This window comes from Dufourea novaeangliae, unplaced genomic scaffold (assembly GCF_001272555.1).
Source record: "Dufourea novaeangliae isolate 0120121106 unplaced genomic scaffold, ASM127255v1 scaffold16, whole genome shotgun sequence".
Taxonomy (NCBI): domain Eukaryota; kingdom Metazoa; phylum Arthropoda; class Insecta; order Hymenoptera; family Halictidae; genus Dufourea; species Dufourea novaeangliae.
The window spans coordinates 3,726,214-3,739,930 of NW_015373891.1; the positions used below are offsets into that span (position 1 = coordinate 3,726,214).

The 13,717-nt window shown below is 46.1% G+C and overlaps 1 protein-coding gene across 1 annotated transcript in view; it reads left to right on the forward strand.

Moving 5' to 3' along the window:
- The window catches only part of LOC107188982 (tyrosine-protein phosphatase 99A-like), a 313,066-nt gene that overhangs the window by 278,921 nt on the left and 20,428 nt on the right, over positions 1–13,717 (forward strand). The gene's annotated exons all lie outside the window — the stretch shown is intronic.

Below are 13,717 nucleotides of genomic sequence, written 5' to 3' on the forward strand. Positions count from 1 at the left end.
GATATCATTTGAATTCGCTGGACGTCAGTGACGGTGCTCCATTCCCGCAGCACAATAAAGGCGAACGCTACACTTCGGAAATTTTATGCAAACCTCCGCTATTCTGGTCACGGTCCATTTTCGCTTTTTTCTGATGATTCGCATGTCCCTGATTCTTTTAAGGACTTCAACTTTGGCCATTTACTCGTTTGCTTCAAATATTTCAGCCACTGTATGGCATTGCTCCACATTCAGACCAGAGAGATACATTGTGCGATAAAAAATTAGTGGCACCTTTGGTTTCATAGGTAAACGTAACATTTCCCGTATATTCGAACAGAAAAGTCCATATTACAAGGAAACTTAGGGTGACAATACCAAACACATCATACCAAATTGACTCTGAAAATATTGTTTCGGATCATTGTGTTACTATGCAAAATCGCGGATGGTAATATTTATATATTCACCGATCTCTTCCAATTTAACTTATTCCCGCGGTTATACATTCTTTTAAGAAGCGACATTCTTTTTCAACGTCCGAAGGACGCTCCAAACATTGGAGCTACATTGTGTCTTCCCTCGGCAGAGACGAAAGAATATCATCATCGTGTTTCCCGTTCAACGTTAGAAACCGTCTCGACGACGGGACTTATCAATTTCACCCGGTATCGTATCCGCTGATACGTAATTACCGAACGTCCTATCACGATCCTGCGGACTCGCAGCATCGTTTTGTTCCACGGTGTCCCCCATTGTTCCCGCGACCGACGTGAGAACACGGAACAAAGACTCAGGAAGCAACCTGCCACCCTGGGGGAGCAGCCTCGTAAAATTCGATCGGTCTGAAACCTCCCGGACACGAGATCCCGCTTCGCCACTCGCTCGACTAGTCCTCTATCCGAAATGAAAACGGACTGACAGGAGGCTGGCGACATCTGTACCTGTGATCGAACGAGAGATATCGACGTCACCACCCGGCGACCAGGTTCTAATGACACCGTTCCGTCCAGCCGGTAGATTCTTATCGGTCCCGCTGAAAAGATCACGATTATTATGCCACCCGAATCACGTTTCCTGGCAATGACAGTTACGGGCCACGTGGTACGAAGATCGTCTCCTACGTCCCTGAAGCGGCCGCTCGCCAGCAGGTTTCCAGCTGCTCTCCGCTCCGCCACGTCCGTGAGAGGCGATCCGACACATTCGTGTGTTGTTCTCGGCGGTCGTTTCGCTGCCGGGGTATATCGTAGAAGCACGCTCCGGGATTTTCATGGCCGTCCGCGTGCGTGTTTTTTAACAGGGGCCTATCTTCGTTCCTCCGTGAGTCACATCGCAGCGGCGATCGAGACAGCCGTCGCCTGTCTCATCCTCGACGTCGATCCTCCTCCGCCATATCGTGGCAGCGGCCTCCGCCTCGTCGGGATCGCGAATAATCGCCGCTCCGAATTTCCCTTCTCCGGGGACTGCCTGAAAATCCATACATTGGCACAGGGCAAGGACCGTGGTGAACGAGGAGACGACGAGCGGGGGAATCGTGCGATCGACGAGGATGGTAGTGACACACAGCGGCGCGAGTCAGAGAGAGGATGTTGCCGGTTGGAACGGAAAAGAGAAGGAGATAAGAACGAAGGGCGAACAGTTGTGAGAACAGAGAGAGAGACAGAGGAACAGTTGTGAGAAAGCGAGAGAGACGAAAGGAAAACGTGGGTGGATAAACAGTAAGAGATGAAGATAGAGCGAGACGGAGCGACCACGGTATAGATATACAGAGAGACACAAAGGAAGACAAAGACAGAGAGTCTAGGGAAGAGCAAGAAGGAAGCTGACAAACGAACCATGAGGGTGGGGAATACAACCACGCCGTTTCGGTCGTCGCCACCGGCGCGCCTCTTCGTTCCCCCGATCGATTTTTCACGATTTTTCACTCCGGCGTGCCTCCTCGAGAAGAGTGGTCCGGTACGTGTGGTTAGAACGCGACACGACAAAGTCTCCTTGTCCCCCGGCGTGAAGAAGACGCGATAAGCGGGGAACTGCCGAGGGAAACGCGCGTTACAAGCGAGCCGCACGACGAACCTAAACGAACGCACACACGTTCTTGTCTGTCTCTCTCTCGGTGCGGCTGTGTGTGAAATGTGCTACTATACATCGCGTATCCCCCCTTCGTCCCTCCCCCCACCACTCACTGAGTCCCCTCCTTCTTTCCGCCTTTCTTTCTCTCACGCACATTTCGGAGCGCACGTGTATATATGCCGGCTTGTCAGAGGGATTCTCGTTTGTGTACATATACTTTTGTGTGTATGTGTGTGTATGCCACGCCGGTGAACAAGCTCGCGCGCTCTCTCGTCCAACCTACACACACTCTGTTCATCTAGCTCGATCCCCCTCGTGCACGTATACAAACGGTGCACGGACCCAAGGCGAGAGAGAGAGAGAGAGAGAGAGAGAGAGAGAGAGAGAGAGAAAGAGAGTGCTCGAGCGTGTGACAGCGTGAGTTTCTCTCCCTCTCTGTGCGCTCGACCGTCCGTCTGTCTGTTCTCTTCCCGGCTGGAGGCAAGTTGGAGAAGCGAGCAGCCAGCCAGCAGCGTGCAGAGAGCCGAAGTCACGGTTTTACCGTACGCGCGAGAACATTGTGTGTTGTTTGCGATTGTCGGTCGGTGGTGTGCGTGTGGAATTGTGTGTTTGCGTGGCTGTGTATGTGTGTGTGCGTGCTGGTTGGTCCGTGGGAGCGGGTCGTGTGCGTGCCAGTGTCGGTGTTCCTCGCGGAGGGCCAGTGCGTTGTGTCACTCTCGCAGGATCGCAACGCTCCTATACGCGGCTTCTGTCCCTCCTCCGTTCACGGAACGATCCTGATCGCTAGCCCGTTCGCTGGATGTCCTGTCCATTCGTTCAGTACCGCCGTGTGTTGTCACGGATCATCATCCGCGCGGCGTTCGATTTCGAAATGGCGTTTGATTCGTCGCGCGAACGACGCCTCCGCGGGGCCAAGTGACGCCTAGTGCGAGAAAGTTTTCCAAGTGATTCCGCGCATTGAACACAGACAAGACGGGGATTACTTACGTTGATCGCTTGGTTCGGATCGTGGAGAGCCTGACGAAAAGGCCACCGATTCGCAGGGGTAACGATCAAGCACCCCGTTGCGTGGGCCCCCGGCGGTTATACACGACGTGGGCGGAATCGTGGCTCGAGGTTGAAGGGTCGATATGGCGTAAAGGGTTCCTCGCACTATGTGCCAAAATGACGCTTTGGAAACGGTGCATTCAATTTTACCATGCGAACCTACCCTACGGGGGAATCGAATGTATCCCTGAACCATTGTCGAGTACTTCAGCTTCTTCGTCGGTTGCATCTTCCAAGCCCAGTTTCTCTATTCTTCGCTGCAGTATCCGACTGTCCCTCTATTCAAACTACGTCGACACCGTCAACGGTATATCATCTATTCAGTAACGTCAACGGAAACGTGGTCGGATGAATAATTTCCAATGTAGACGATACACGTCAATGTCATCCGCTCCGATAATAACAATTCTCAGTGTCCGTGAACACGACCGAGGTTCGTTAGACGGTTTTGTTGATAGTTCGCCGAGGACTAACCGAAACATGGCTACGATATCGACGATATATTTCCCTGTTAGCTGAGATTTCATTCGTGTCGATTGAAAATTCGTCGAGCCCTAAGGATTCCCGACCATGGGGGTACAATCGAAGGGGCAACACCCCTCGCCGTCGTATCTGTCCGCCGAAAGAGCGACGTCTCGCGGAACGAATCGATTAGTCTTTCAGTCCGTTGATCGGGTGCGATCCCACGCGACGTCACGGTGTCACCGGTGCGCGCGACCTATGCAAATGCACCGGGTACAACGTAGCGCGAGAGTTCGCATTCGAGGCGAGCTCTCCCGGACTCTCGTTGTCGAGGAATTGGATATTTCTCGTCGCGGGGGATGTTGGAATCGGAAGCATCCTCCCCCCGTTCCTCCATTTCCCCGTTGATCACGGTCCTCGCTTGTTCGATGTCCTCGCGGAACGGAAGCCGCCAGGAAATCGTCGATAAGTCGTTACTCGTCGCCGCGAGAAACGCAACATTTACGCGCAACTCGCTTCTAATGGACACATGCCTCTGTGTGCACGTATACTGGGTGCGTCGTAACGTACGGGAATCGAAAAAGAGCAACGGAAAAAATTTAAATACGCGTGTTTCTTTTGTTCGATCTTGTCTTCGATCGACCGTTTGCTAAAGAGCCTTGGTGTGCCGGCTACGACCTTGATGACCATTCTGTAAATAGTATTTGTATATACGTTAGCATAGGTCAGTTCGGGTTGCTACGCGAAAGAGAAGTGACTATTTGGAGCAGAATAAAACTGAATATAAATGAGAGTACCGGTCGAGTCGCATATTTGTTACGACTTTACAGTTGATCGCAGACGCGGTTTTTTTCCTTCTTGGATCTGACAGATTTCATTGGCACACCGGGAATTATAGTTCCCTGATGCGAGCCTTGAAAAAAAATCAGTACGCAGAAGTTAGTTAAGTCAAATCGAAAGTTTAATATCGAAGGTGAGGCACATTAGAGATCTAGAAGAAACGTCAAACTGTTCTGGAAGATGAGAATATAGAAACATAGGCCGCAGATATACACTGAAACAATATGAAAGTCATTATGGTGCACATAGAAAGCTAACACTAGCTGACCTAATGAGCATTTAAGAAAGAGTAAGCCAACGTTTGTTAAGGTCATTCTTAGAATACTATTTGCGTAATACTTTCGCAACTAACCGTATGGTACATGTACACTCCATTTTCACAATGCTCCGACTCTTCCCCAGAGTCTGCTACTCGTATATACGAACGCGTCAAAGCGTTGCACGCTAGTGAGTCATCCATTATTGCGGAACTTGAATTTTCACCTTCGATCGACGGAAGCGTTTTCCTGTGCTCCGTCCTCCCATGTCTCGATTATCGAAACACGTCTCGATGTCTTCCTTCCCCGTCCCCGACATTCTGGGTAACTCGGATGAGCAACAGAGCCACCGTAGGAGAGTTTCTCCGTGACGTATAAATGTCAAGGCTCACGGTGGCTGGCCGAGCACGCGTGCAGCGCCGTTGCGGCCGATTCTCTCGGTTAACTTGCAGTTAATATCGCAATTGTTGAGTCATAATTGCGAGCCGTCCGTTTGCTGGAGCTGTCTGTTGATTCCGTGCGGTGAACAATTCGGTCTTTGTTCTGTACGATCCGCTTTTCCCAGGGGAAATCGCTCGGTAGGCCCGGGGAAATTCAGTTGGTCTTTCACACGGACCCATTCTTCCTATTTTTATACATTAATTCTTGATGGCTACGGGAGATTGATTAGCTTGCATCGATAGAGAGATCAGTATTAACTAGGCCGCGAAAGGAAGATTCTGATCGCGATTGACGGAGGCTCTTTCCTATTGGAGGTGAAAAGGACTTCGTTTCCTCTAGTCAAGAAGTTCCCAGAACTCAGAATCTCCTTCCATGCTCGCGGTTTCGGTCCCTATACAATACAAGGAAGTAGAAATGCTTCTACTGCCTTAGAGTAAAACTACTATTTAAATGGTGTTACCTCTATTCCAAGATTCAAGCCTGGGTCCAAGAGATCATAGGACCAGTAGCTCTAAATTGCCACAGGGTATTCCAAAATGAGTACTTTGTCCTGACCCTCAGACATCCCTAATTGTACCACAAGATAAATCGACGTGTCAATCCTGTAAATCTTCAATACCCAGTTGGGAACCTTTGTCGAACAAGAGGAGCGAAGTTTTTCGACCGACCTTTCTGTAGAAGCCCAAAACGAGAATGTCGCTCGAAATGCTCGAACCCCGGACACAGGGCGGCGGCGTACGGGCCGCTTGTGTCCCCTCGGTCTTGACGTACTAAAAATATAAGGGGAAGCCGTTTTAAAACGTTCCAGAGGGGGCCGTGTAATTATTGCTGCGCGGGCTGGCGAACCTGATGCGCTCGTTGCTGCCGGGCCATGTCCTACGTTGTTGCTACCGGCAGGCTCGCTGTTGCTGCCCCGGGTCCATGCTCGACGAGAAACAATCGAGGCCATAATTCCGACTAATTGAGCCGGCCGACGATGCAATTAGGACAACGGGACAGCGCGACAACTGACCGCCGACAGTCCACCTTTTCTCTCACGGATTCACAGTTAGGGAAACAAATGGGTAATCAACGGGACGGGATATAGTACATATTTATCGAACGACGGCAGGGAGGTAACCAAATTGGGCTGATGTTGGTTCGATCCTCGAGCCGCGATTTAATATTCCGTCCGCGTCGCGTGGACGTGTCACTATCATCGGGTCTACGGTGGCAAGCGCGCATGTATCGAGTCGCGAGGATGCAACTCGAACGGCAATCGCTTGCTTCGTTTAGCTTCGATCCTTGTTGCCCGATATACTTCTACAATATACCCTATATTCCTTCAGGCCGTCAGTGGGGACCAACGTTAACCGATCGATTTTCCCGTATTTTGCGTCTCGATGGTCGTGAAGGTGATCTCTTTCAGAAAAATGATCTTTCGCCGATGAACCCCTACTCTAAAACCATCTGCTTGGTGTCCTAGTGTCAGGTGTGACAGAGAAGGTTGAACTGTATTGACGATTGTGTGCGTGTGTGTGTGTCTCAGAGAGGCATGAGACGACGCAAATCCTTGTCCCCCGTGGACAACGGGCCCGGGATGTAACCGCGTTGGCGGAAAACGTTATGGACATTCGCAGAGACACGAGTGGCAGGACGGACAGTTGTTCTTTGTCGTGTATCCGTGTATATGTCCTCGTCTATCGCCGTCGTCGTTGTCCCGGGGGTGAAACGTACGCGATGAGAACGCCGACAGGAGCAACGAGGATGGACGAATTCGTGAAATAGCCCGCCCCGGGTGGAGAGCAGCGAGCGAGCACACGCCGAGCCGCGCCGAGCCGCGCCGAGCCGCGGCCGCTTCACAGCTGCAGCTGCAAAACGAAAATGTCGCGGACCAGGATAGTCAGTGCCGCTCAACTGGCGGCCGCAGTGGCTGTCATACTAAGGATCCTGTTCGCGACCGCGGACCCGATCGCGTACACGGACGAGCAGAACAACGACACGATGCCTGTCACCTCCACAGAGAACGACAGCGACGTATATCGAGGTAAATCGAATCACCCACGGCCCCGTGACCTGCTGGTCGTCGCGGAATTTTTCCTGTCACCTGGGAGAGACTGAATAAGGAATAGAGCATTATCTTGTTCACGCGATGCGGTTTCGCGTGGTTGTCGTAATTGGGGATCGATGAATTCTTTATGGGATATATTTACTTTACACGTAAGACGTAAATCTGACGTGGAAATGAAAGTCAGGATTTCTCGAGATCACCGCCTCGATAGATTATTATAGTCGCTAAGAAATAACCGGGTGCACGAGAAAATCATTTGCAGGACTTTCTCACGGCATGCTTTCGTGTAAACTCGAATGTTATTAAATCTTTTTTTTTTTTTGGAGCACTGTCATTGTACAGGGTAAAGATGACGATGTAAATTATAGTGTGCATATGTCGAAATTGAAAAGGCAACGGTATTCTCTGCCTTTTGTTAATAATTTGTGACGTTACAGAAAGAAAGTGTACATACAATTATGTCTCAAGAATAGATCAGGCACTGAGTGCCTCTGGGCAAAGAATTTTTGGAGTGACGATATTGGAATTATAATTATTTCCTACGTAATGTATGGAGTGCCTGAAGGGATAGAGAAGACACGTGCGATTTTAACCAATTAATAGCCAGTACATCTGATCCAATAATGTTCCGTGGAGTAGCGATAAATAAACGGGGACGGAACAATGCTTCGATGAATAAAACGTCTCCTATAGGACGTGTTATTATCTGTAACTTTTTAATAATCCTCTTCTCCTGCTGCGTGTCGTGTTCGGTTGCATCGGGAGTGGTGGAAATTATGAATACCATTACCGCGTGGATATTTCTCGATACGAGAAAAAAATGCGACCGGTGTGTATTCATTATTTCACGAATAAAATCAATATTCTCGACAGGAATTTCATAAAAGAACCTGGCCGATATTAATTAAAATGGCAGATATTAAACGAAATTGAACGAAAATTAAAATGGATCGCATTGAAAAGATTTCGATTATCTTCCATCAACATCCTACATAATTCAATTAACCGTTCCAACATTGATCGCGATTGGCGAGACCGAAAATAACGCATCGAAACCACTTCAACCTCGCGCCGTTTTATATATTATTGCATTCCTAGCTTCCCTTTACGAGCAATTGGTTCAGCCCGTTAATTGTCGTTATCAGATTAATAGCAGCGTTCGGGTTAGCCGTAACTGTATCATCACGGGCCGAGCACTAACAGAGTAATCGGTCACCGATCGGTTAATCGGATATTCGGGTGGCCGATGAAATTAGTTAAATCAAACGCGTTATAGTCTCTCGCAAATGTTTCGTCCATCTACAAATTGAATCCCGTTCGATATTCCTAGAAATTGGAGCGAGATGATGACATTCTTTCGTTCGAAATATATGTAATAACTCGCAACGGTGATAGATGTAACGTAAAGTGTAATTTTACCGCTTACAGTCCACTTAATGTGAAAGAACATCATAGCTTTATTGTGGTAATAAGTCATACTAAATGTAATGAGAATTATGGTTTAGCCTTGTCAGAAATGATAGAAACGTTCTGACGACTGCATCTTCATTCTCTTTAACATACTTAAGGTGCAGTTATACAGAAATGTACAGCTACTCCTGAGCAGCTGTGTAATCTAATGAATAGCTTATGCCCATGTAATAAAATACTCAACACTCCTCTAGCAATTCTATTGTATTGCAGCTGGTTTCATAAGCTACTATCTTTAATAGTGAAAGGAGGAACGATACCACAAACATTTTTCAAGAACTTTAATAATAATAATAACTATAAGATACAAAGAAAAAAAGCATAACAAATGTGCAACCAAAGAAAAGAGAAAATATTTTATATACATGTAGTCTCCCTTATGTTAGGAATGGAAAAAGACATTTAACACATACCGTCAGTTTCTTAGGATGTAAGAGACTACTTTCTCTTCTTACCCTTTTACAAAACTGATAGACAGAATTTACGCAGCCACCTAATATGACGGCTGAGGCGTGGTTGAGCCTAGCTCCATTTAACCTCACGTTGAATGCAACCCTAACAAGGGAACTTCGGTACCTCGAAAATTCTGATTTCTTTTTAACTTTGTAGGTTTGTATGAGACCTTAATGGAAGCATCGGGCAGATTTTTGTTTTTGCTGACATTCATTTGCTCAGAGTGATAACCACTCCTTAAATGTTAATGTGTTTCCCTATTTCACTGTACACTTGAAAAATGTGCCAGATATAAAAAAAACTTATAATAAAAGTTCAAGTATATGAACAAATTTGAAACTATTTTATCGCCCAATTTGTACAGGATAAGAAGCCAAATTAAATGTTCATTCCAACAGTATTTCTATATCTACTATAATTATCAAGATATACAGGAAAATAGGAAAACACCTTAACCTTTAAGGGGTAGTTTTACCCTAAACAATCGAATATCAGCAAAAACGAAAAATTGCTCGAATCTTCTATCGAGATCCTCTAAAAACCTGCAGAATTTTCGGAGTCCCGAAGTTCCCTTGTAAGTCCTATAGCAAATAGATTCTTGAGAAAATTTTCCTCGAATTGTTTCGCCCGTGATCGCGCCGCGTTTCAACGAGATTTTCCAGTCGCGTTGAGCCGAGCTGCGCGACTCATTTCCTTTTCCGTCTCGATTTCGAGGAACGAGGTGCAGCTCGCGTATTAGATTTCGCTCGCGGCATCCACGCGCGCCGGTGTGTCCACCTAGCCCGACGTCTTGCCTCTCTAGCAGTCGATCCTCGTCCTCCTCCGGTCTCCAGCCCCGCCATAAACGCACCTTGCCGTTGCGAGGCGTTGCGTAAGCGGTCGAGTCGCGGATTCACGGGTGCGCGAGTTGTCATGAAGCGTTACGTTTCCTCGTCCCTGCGCAAGGGAGTCCAGTTCTGATGCGTAGGCACCAGGAACTGCAGGGTGGTTCTCTCGCTGGAGGTCACAATGAGTACCGTAAGTTGGGGTACTTTGACTCAGTCGAGGATAACTTTGACTGACAAGGGAAGACACGGAAGTAGGCCCGTCTACTTTTGATGAAACTTCGTATGTCTGTTAAGCAGTCAAAAATAAGGGATACGTATTTTTTTTTATCGGCTGAGACGCAACTTTAAGGGGTGAAACCATCCCTCGAAAGTTTTGTCCCATGACTAACTGGGCGACTCGAATATTGTCAGCAGGGTTATTAACTCGTAAAGTACAAAAGATATCAAAAAAATGTTAGGTCAAATTTATATCGTTTGTGGTTGTGTATATATCAGTGGGAAAATATTTAAAAAAAAAATCATTTTCATGATAGTAAGTACTCATATATTTTTGTGCACCACGTAGTCATCGGCGACTAGACGGTAATGCACAACAGGCCTAACGGTGCTGTTGATAGCTACTCTGGGGCCTCCAGCGAAAGAATCACCCTGTAGTTCCCCCACCCACGAGAGGAAGCGCCCTCGAGCGTCACTCGATCCTGCTCCCTCCGAACGAGTAGTCCCGTTTCCGGCCACGGGCGTTCCTTCATCCCGTTTCGGTCCAGTTTACCCGATGACTATGTATACTTTGCACGAGTCAGAATAACAGGTTCGAATTATTATTGTTATTTGCTTGTATACCCTGAGCGCGCAGAGTATTTGCTCGCCTCCCGTGACCGGTTTTATAGAGTCTTGGAGTGTAGGAGGCCGTGACTGGTTGTTACATTTTTCTGTTTTTTTTAGGGCACCCTGTAAGTTAAAATTTAGATCAATATCCGAAACACGCCGTTAAATTTTACGAAAAAAGACAATTTATGATGTAATAAAACTCAACGGTACATTTGAGATATCGATCCAAAACCCGGTATAAAACTCGGTACAAAGTTATAGGACGACTCAATATTATAAAAAATTCAGGTAATCATATCCTTGTATTGAATATTTATACAGGGTGTTAAAGAATCTTAATTAACGTGGGTCCCAAAATCAATTCTTTAGGAGGAAAATGTACCTTTGTGTTGATCAGAGTTCGGTAAGATGAGTATAGGGACTACGCTTCTAGGGCCAGGTTCATACCGAACAGAATGGCAGGTGGAACATATTAAAAATGTACACACTTTAACGAATGATTTACTCGAATTCTTGGATGATGTGCTTTATCGGAGAAGATTATGCAAATGGTTTCTGTGAAAGGTGAATGGGACGAGGTGGTCCAGTTGAATGGTCTCTTCGATCACCTGGCTTGAGTTCTCCGGATTTCTTTTTATGGGGATACTTAAAGCGTTTAGTGTATTCATCCGCGATAAATAATGCAGTGGACTTACGATAACGAAATAAAAATGCGTGTCGAACGTTTCCAGGCACAACAAGGATACATTTGGAAATGTACGTCGATCTACGTTCCGCAGAGGTGAACGTTATATGCAAATGGAAGGAAGACGCATCAAGCATATCTTAGGAATGTGAAAATAAACTTTTTTCTACCCAACGTATTTATACCGAATAAGATATTATATACCGAAAGGATTGATTTTGGGACCTTATGTTGATAAAACTATTTTTTACTAAAGTCTCACACCCTGTTTGTAACACTCTGTAGATTGTATTACTTAAATTGCATATTTCACGCCCTGCGTAGTATATTTATTATAAGAGACCAAATTATGCAAATACTTTTTGTTCCCACTATAAGAGTATTCATAGTCTTTTCAAGGAAATCCTGTTTCCGGACGGGCAAACCAGCCGCAGGCTTTCTTTCGTCCCGTTTCGGTTCAGTTTACCCAATTGTTGTGTACTTTTCACAAGTCGCAGTGACAGGTTAAGACTATTAGTATTTCCTTACATATAACGAGTACATAGAATCCAGTCGGTGGGAACGATACAGTGTGACTATAAAGTATATCCTTGACAGGCTGGTTCTGTTGATTCCTCGCAACGCAGGACTGTATACAAAGTGTCCCCAAAATTGAGGTACACCAGCCATCTGATGATTATACATGCAAAAAAGGGTCGTAAAAAAAGAATAACATTTTTTCAGGTGATGCTTCTTTTTCGAAATATTCGAATTTTGAAATTTGTTGGATACACAGACAGTGTATAGGACTTGACTAACTCGTCTGTTCATTGTCCACCATTTCTACTTATTCTCAGCACAAATATGTACGCGTCATTTAGATGAATCTTCAAACTCACTGTTTTTCGAAAACAAAGCCTTAAACGAAAAAATGCTATTCTTTTTTTTCGACTTACTTTTGCATGTAGAATCACTACCTAGTCAGTTGTACATGATTTTAGGAACACACTGTATATTTATCAAGGAAATAGGAAAACGCACATTAACCGTTCTATTTTCACCTCGAAGAACCAGAAATTAGCAACAACAAAAATTGTCTAATACTTCTATCGAGGTCTCCTATAAACCTACAAAATTTTTTAAAAAATGGGAATTTTCGGACTATCAAAGTTCCCTTGCCAGTCGTGTACATGCGAAACAAAAAAAACGATATCGATTCGTCATCCATAGAACAAACTACAGTGACAATTAAACATACCCACAACGTCTCAACAGTTAGTACACTTGATTTTCGACTATGCTATACATGCATAAAGTCTGTACTGTAATTATAAGATGTCGAAGTGAGCAAGTACTTGTTTTGCCTGCTGCAAGTGTACGCCACGACCTCGAGCGTCGCTTAATCACGGTCCCCCCCCCCCCCAAGAAATTCCCGTTTCCGGTGGCCGGTCAGACCAGTCGCGAATTTCTCCGTCCCGTTTCGGTCCAGTTTTCGCAATGGTCCTCGACACCGGGTCGCGATTCGCGGGAGCGCCTGATCCGCCTGCAAAACTGTCTCCTCTTTGCACCGTTGCAACAGAGGATCTGACCTCACCGGCTTCTGATCCAGCCAGGTATAACATTACAGAAACACACCGTCGCGTTTAGGCCTGTTTCATTTGGATTTTTATTTTTTTTGTTGAAAGTCAAAGCACGTTATCTTTCGCGAGCCATCCAGACGTTCTATTTTTATAACCAGGAGGGAGGTGTGCCATGGTCACGACTCTAATTCGCATGCTCCGAAATGTCCAGCCGGCTTTTTTTTTGTACGTTTTCTAATGTCCATCGTGCGGTGAACGTGCTCCTTGAATGTAATGCCGAGAACTCCTGGGAGCTTCGTTGTCTGTGCCAGTTAGCAGGGACGCGGGCAGTTGATCTGTTGCAATCTAGCACCGCTGGCAATTAAAGTCGACCGAGAACGCCTTTGTATGGCCATTGAATTTTAGTGACCGACTGGGTATTGGGTAACCTATGCTGTTGGACTTAATGATATCGTTCAGCGTCGAAGAACCACTGTGAGAAGGAAGGACCACCGTGGACTATTGATTTTCTCGAAAATCGAAAGTTTACAGTTCTGATCGATGCGCATTATAGAAATTTGCATTTTCACGTTTAATCGATGAAAATATGGCGAAGCACTTTTTCATCTTTTATTCGTTATTCCAAACTCTGCATTTAGTTAACAAACTTGCTCATTTCAGCATCGCGTTCAGCAACCTTTAATTAATCCGCCCACGGCATTTTATTGATACCTTGTACAAAACGTATTTTCATAAAATCAAAAACCAGC